General features: G+C 37.5%; 1 protein-coding gene across 10 annotated transcripts in view; it reads right to left on the reverse strand.

Annotated features, from left to right (window-relative positions):
- RALGPS1 (Ral GEF with PH domain and SH3 binding motif 1) overlaps positions 1-7,267 on the reverse strand; it is a 79,010-nt gene that overhangs the window by 33,814 nt on the left and 37,929 nt on the right. The window lies entirely within an intron of this gene.

Consider the following 7,267-nt stretch of genomic DNA (forward strand, 5'->3'; position numbering starts at 1 on the left):
AGAACAGCTTTTTTGCACTTAGGCTACTGCCTACTATGAGCAATTTGCAGGACCATAAAAAGGACACTAAAAAAAGAATGAGAGCTGCCCCAGGCAGTGGTGCTGACAGTGGGGGGACACAGCGCTGCTGGCTCCCATGACCAGAGACCACTGCAATACTTCCTTTGTCTGCCACCAGTGGGGAAGAGCCCCATTACCTTTTCTGCCCTGAGACTTAGGAATACTGTATGGAAATCCCGTGCAAGACTTTTTCTCATTCAAGCGGAGCTCGCCACATATCTGTTTTCTCTACCATCTCGATTGGTACATTGCTCATTGGATCACACTGTGCTAGGTCCAGCATTAGCCAGGTTGCAATACCTAATTTCTTTAGGTTTTTACCTTATTCATTCACGCATTCTGAAAATGCCTTACACTGCTTAGGGAGGAATGAATGAAGAAATCACATGACCTGTTATTGAAAACTGAAGAGACAGACAAAGAGGCGACAACAAGCCAGAACAAATTCAGTTTGTTATGAACTGTTTAATGCTTTGCCTGGAAACCATAAGGCCATAACTGTCTCTCAAGTGCCCAGCAATCTGTGAATTTGGACTATGAAAGAACCATATATGCTCATTAGACCCACTGACATGATTAATACGAGAGTGCTCCAGAGACCAAAGGTAATTTAATAATGCCACCAAAACCAAAAGGGATGTTTAGACCTTGTAAATGAGTGGAATAGAGCTGGATTAACAACTGAACAACATACAAACCATGGGAATTTGCAGTCATACTGGAGTTAAAACAAAGAAAAAAGATGCTTAGAAATCAGGCCAAGTTTTATAGTCTAGCTTAACTTTCTGCAATGACACAGATCAGTCCTTCACAAATTTTCATCCCACATTACAAATCCTCTTTTGAAGAAGTATATCTCATTTTTATATACTTATTTATATAAATATATAATTATTTTATATTATTTTGTATATAATCATATTTATATATTTTATATATCTCATAAATATAAGTACAGTTTATAAACCAGAGGTTCATATGACTCTGACTACCTTAACAGTTTTATCTTAACAGTAACCTATGGTATTTATTGCTTTCTCCCAAAAAGCATCTTCTAAAAACCATTCTCAACTTATCTTAATTTCTCTCTCTAGAAAGACAGAATGCTGTATCATCAAAAGTTATGAATGTTTTGAATTATTGTTTTATTTGCTCTCTTCTCTTAAAACAAAATGAAACAAAAAATCCTCTGTTTTTGTAATTTATATTAGTAGTTGGCAGTTCTAGACCTACTGATTAAGTATGCCAGTGTGACTCTAAATCTCTCAGCTACCGTAATTCCCCAAGCCAAAGGATGATTTTATAGGAAGAGGGAGTAATTCGGGTTTGCTTTCCTAGATTATCAAAACCAGAGAGATAAAAAGGAAAAAAGTATGACTTTATGTGATTAGAAGACAATTTTGTACAAGTTTGTCAAGGGCAACAATACCAGCTGTTTCTTTGTCCTTTTTCACTCTTGTGAAGACATGCTATTAATCATACCAGTTTATTATATCTCATACTAAATTTCACATATTACACCAGAGAAATATAAACAGCACTTTTGTCCTGCTACTTAGCTTTTAGAGGGGAAAAACCAAACCCAATTATTATTTTCAACTTTTCTGAACTTTATCTGAACAAGGGTTTCAACCACACTGGGAACTGCTTCGGCCATCATCCCACACACTTGAGAGACCCTAACACCTACCCAAGGCCAGCACAGACCTGGCACCTTATACCTCAGAATGAGGGAAGAACTCCAATTTCCCTAATATTAGAATGGCTTTGTAGCAGTTTAATGTTGAGCAAATCCTGAGTCCCCAAGGTTTTCCAATGGCCTAGAGGTCGTACCTAGACTGAGGCTCCATACAGCAGCTCTTCACTGTCCTCACGTGTAAAGTGGCACATCAAAACGTAGTCGGAGTTATGACTGTAAAGTTTCTATTTGCTCATAGCCTCTCCACTGCAACATGCCTCATGCAGCCTGGGCAAGGCCACTTTCCAGCTATTTTGAACAAGTCTGCAGCTTTTCTCATTGATATTAAAGATATAAATACATTTCCACTCTGCAGCAGTGGTTGTAAGCATTTTTTTCAGGACAAAGAATCTATTTTCCAAGACAACATACAGATGAGGACCAACAAGGTATACAAGCACCAAAATGGATGAAAGGTGTTAGCCTAGTCCCTGCAAATTCCAAAAAAAAGTGTAAGGAAATGGGCTTTTGGTAGGTAGTGGGGTGCAGGAAGAAACTGACAGATGTCAAAAAATTAAACTGAATGTAATATGCTCGAATATAAAAGAACACATTTTTTGTAATTATACACCAAGCCACTCCTTTCCCATATTGTTCCTTTCCCTCTCTTCCTTTAAAGCAAGTAGAATAATTAAGTTTTATGATTTTTTTTTAATCTTGGCATTAGTATTTTAAACTCTTCTATATCTTTGATGTAATAGTAGGCATAGATAAGAATCAGTTCATTTTGCACAGAGGAACAACAAAATTATTCCCTTCAATGAAAGACTTCAAGACCCGTTTCTCAAAGGAAAGCCTCAGGGCTGCCCCATGCCAAAGCAAACACACGGCACTAGCTTTTCAAACTTTGGCTCACATTTGTGCTACTGTGCACTGAAAAAAGCTGGGATGTGAGGCCACCGGGATATTTTCCAGAGGGTGAGCTCATGGGCAGCTTCTTCCACAGGCAAGTATCATTTTCCAGTGATACTCACTTTTCTCCATTGTCACCAGAACTAATTTTGCAGCTGGATACTGTATGCAGACAACAACGTTCATTAGTTTATGGTCCCATGGAAGTAACAACACGTGCTAAGGAAAAGCACAGCCAAATAATCCAGGACTACATTTATTAATGAAAATCACTTTGTGTAAAAGGGACAAATTATTTTTAAGCTGGTAAAAGAAAACCAAACCTGTAATACCAAGCTTTTAAACTTCTATTGGAGAGTTCAAACAAAGAAGTAGTATTAGAGACAGCTTAAAGACAGGAAAACATTAATATGGCAAAAAAATGAACGTGAAATGTAGCAGTCAATGCCACTCGAATAGCACGTTTTGAGTCCTCCATCCACCAGACAACAATTTCCAAGGCCAAATTTTACTGAAAAAAATATTTATGGAGAACTGCAGTGTTCAGCAGGATGCAAAAATACTTTTTATTTTTTTAAACTTTTTTTATAATTACTAAAAAACTATACTGAAAAATAGTAGGGCTAACAAACAAAAAATTAGGTGGTTAAACCACCCCACTACTGCATACTTGATACATACTTTCATGCACAGTGGTCTGCTAAGGGTCTGTGCAATTCTGCAAAGGCAAGTGAGCTAGGAAACAGCTGATGTATGATATTTTTGTCAGTCAGGCATTCCCTACTTTGCAACAAAAAATAATTAGCTGATAGAGAAGTGTTTCACACAAGCATGGGGACTTCAATTTATTATTCTTAGGTAACATTTTGATCAAGTACTATAATAAACTATCACAGTTATTTGGTAAATTGTACTATTACTGTGAAAACCACAAACACATGGTGTAAAAGGAGGTAAAAAAAACCCTTAAATGTTTTAATGAACAACTTAGTTCCCCACTTACAATCATGTACATTTCTAAAGATCTTCACAGCCCCTGAATGCACATATGCTGCTGTGTAACACAGATGTCTGGGCACAGAGCATTCCTTCAGTACAGGAAGCAGAGTCTGCAAGACATGCAGTAACTGGCACACATTACAGAAGAGAATCTATGGAAAGTAATTATTTTCCATTTTTGCTCCTCACAAATTGAATAATGACACTGGTTTGACAGGAGGGCCAGAAGAGACAAGGATATATTTCCAATTTTTAGTCAACTATATTTATGAAAGCATTTTCCTACACACAGTAGTGTGGTTGTATCACACTGAACAAAGCAGAGGACAGAGGGACAGTAACTTATCAATTAACTATGTGGTAGAAAGTCCAAACTACTACAGTCAGCAGTTTGTAAAACCAAAGACACCATTGTTAGGAGATTAGCTCATAGGCAAAAAAGCCAACTGTTTTGTGGTATTGCTGGTTTCAAGAAGACTGGATATTTTCCAAGGATTAAGGGCTGGAAAAATTTTCTACAAAACCAAATGTATATACTGGTTAACCTTGGTAGGATTCAGAATACTCTAAAAAAATCTGAAGACAAACCTTTGCTAAGTCAACACCATGTGATTTGTAACATACAGAAATGTATTCATCATAAAATGTCCGAAGAGAGACTTTACACATTTATGACATGGTCCCATGGACAGCCATCAAGGTGATTACAGGATTGGAAAGCTTGCCATATGAAAAAAGGCTAAAGGAATTTGGTTTGTTCCACTTAGAGAAGTGAAGAGGCAGGAAGGGAACCTAACTGCTCTTCCAGTACACACAGAGCATTCCAGGGAAGATGGAAATACTCTCTTCAGAGTGACAGCAACAGGTCAAGAAGTGATGGGAGAGCATTCCATCTGCATATAAGCAAATTTTTTCTCTGCGAATACACTTAAATATTGAAATAGGTTTCCCAGAGGAGGACAGCAATTTCCTTTGCTGGAAATACTCAAGATGTGGCTTGACTGGACAGTGGGTAACCTAATTTATGGCCCTGCTTTCCACAGAAGGTAGACCAGATAATCTCCAGGGATCTCTTCAAGCCACAACTCTACTGTTCTATGACAATTTTGAAAAATGTGCCGGCCTATACCTGCATATCAATTATTGAAGGGAAGTTTGGAGTACAGCAGTTATATGGACTAATTTACTGCAGCAGGAAGGCTCTGTATGTACAAGCAGACAATGGACTCTAATTGTAACTGTGAATAAAGTGAACACTTCGAGCAATCTCTTTTATCATGTGAGATAAGCAAAATTTACCTTATAAAAATGTAGAGCTACAGAGGGCACCTTATTTTGGTTCACTCTGTCTCAGCAACATCAACTAACAAAATTAAAATTTGATGTTGATCCCACGGTCTTTCCTGAGTAATCTCATCCTATTCAGCTCCAGGAATTAATCATCCCACATTTGTCACCAGAGCAATGAAGCCTAATACAGAAAAACAGATCAACAGGTGCAGCAAAACCCAAGGAACTTTCAAACTAAAATACCAGTTTGTGAAAGAAAATGTTACCAGGAACTCAACTGGAATTACATTCAAAAAGATGTACTGTGAATCATCTCTGACTGGTGCTGATCATTTTGTTATCCACTGAAACAGGCAAAAAAATTCTGAACCTGTCTGGACCTTTCTACCAAAGCTTTCCCCCTAAACAAATCAGATTTTCTCCAGAAAACTGCCAATTTTTTTTTTTTTCATTTTTCCCCAAAACCCAGCTATTTCCTAATACATTTCCCACGAATCAGGAAAAATATATCACAGAAGACTAAATGCTTTAAGAGTGATGCATTTTAACATTTTATAACATATACTATCCAATGTCAGAAGGCAGAAAATACTTCAAAAAAGATTATAGGAAAAAATCAAAGGTACAATAGCTGTATTCCAGATGTTGCTTCCTGTCAGCAGCAAGTGGTGGTGAGGGACTTCCTGAGACAGATCTTACATAAACACTTTTGGGTTTAAGTCTGGGTGGTAATTTTTCTTTGCAATGTTTTTTCTCTGGATCCATCCATTTTTTCTTTTTCCTGCTATTCCTACAAAACCACTTTTCCTTTTTTAACTTTTGGTTTTGAAAGGTCTTGTGGCAAATGAATCTGGCAATTGAACTGCACCCTGTCTGGGAAAACAATCTGTTTGATTTCTAAAAGTTTACCTTTTTAAGATTGACACATTGTTATCTCTTTCTGCTCACCTTGAATTTCTGATCACTGACTCAAAGTTAACTTCTATGACCAGACGTTTTATAGTATTTTCACTCATTCTCAAAGCCAAGTCTTTCAAACCACTCCTTGCCAATTGCGTTACCCTGCTGAAGACAACTGTCAGACTTCACAGCCAGAAATACCTGGACGTCAGTACCTTTCTGCTTGTAGGGAGTTTTATTCTCTAATCATAGACTTTAATACAAGCCAAGATTCTCAGGATGAAGGACAAATCAACTATGAAATCTTTTGCAAATCACATAATTCAGCCTAAAGCCTCTTAAAAAAACCAGTGAACTGCACTTCACAGCATGACAAATCCAAGGAAAAGGTATGCCCATTTCGTCCAAGCAGAATGCCCACACAAAGGCAAATCCCATTTTTTCTCTTCAGTCCTCCCCAAGGAGCAAACACCTATTGTTATACAAACAATTCAGTTATGCTACAAACACCTGGCACATCCAAATAAAAGCTCCCAGTCATCTGTCAAGGTGGCACAGCTTCTCTTTTTCCCTGTAGACAAAACTGCAACAGGTTGAAGAAATAAGCTTTGTCATATGCTGTTTGGAACAACCCATACAGAAAAGCGTACAGGTTATTCAGACAGCTATTAAGAGACAAAAAAGCACTCAGTACTTAATCAAAAGGCTTATCTGTGCAAAAATACATTTCCTGTTCAGCAAAGGGGACAGTCAGAGAAAGAGAGTTTGGCTAATTTTGATTTTTCAAATATTTTATTTATAACATAATTACCTGTACGAGAACGCTTAATGACTAAAAGAGAAGTCTCTAGGCTCCTTCACTGAGTAAAACTTTTAGGCATTTAACTGCATTTATTTAAGTGCTCTAAAATCAATGGACCTAAACTATATGTTAAAGAGCTCAAAAGTGGTTATGGATACTTTATAAATATGGGCCTAAATCAACAACCTCATCCTCAGGAAATAGTTTTATTCAAGAACCTTGGTGCTGTGGGGCATAACTTCAATTTAGAAACCTGTATTTTCCTACAAAAGCAAAGAATCTAATGCTGCTCATTTAAAAATGAAAACTTAATACTCCACCCAAGTAGTTATCCAGCTAGAGAATCACCTATCTAGCTCTACAAGCACTTAGGAACTGGAGAAACTGATCAGGAAACGACGACAGGAAACAACCACTCTCATATCCTGACAAACACTCATGGCAACCCACTCCCTTCGCTCTTCCTGCTGCCACTTCCCTCCCTGGAGCAGCTCTCTCCTAGGTTGAAAAAAACATCTCGAGAAGGAAGGAGTGTGAATCACACACATGTTGAAAGAAAGTTTGATGGGAATATTGCTAAATCGGACAAAAATTAACAGAATTATCACCTTCTGATTCTATTAAGC

This window comes from Serinus canaria, chromosome 17 (genome assembly GCF_022539315.1).
Source record: "Serinus canaria isolate serCan28SL12 chromosome 17, serCan2020, whole genome shotgun sequence".
NCBI classification, from domain to species: Eukaryota; Metazoa; Chordata; class Aves; order Passeriformes; family Fringillidae; genus Serinus; species Serinus canaria.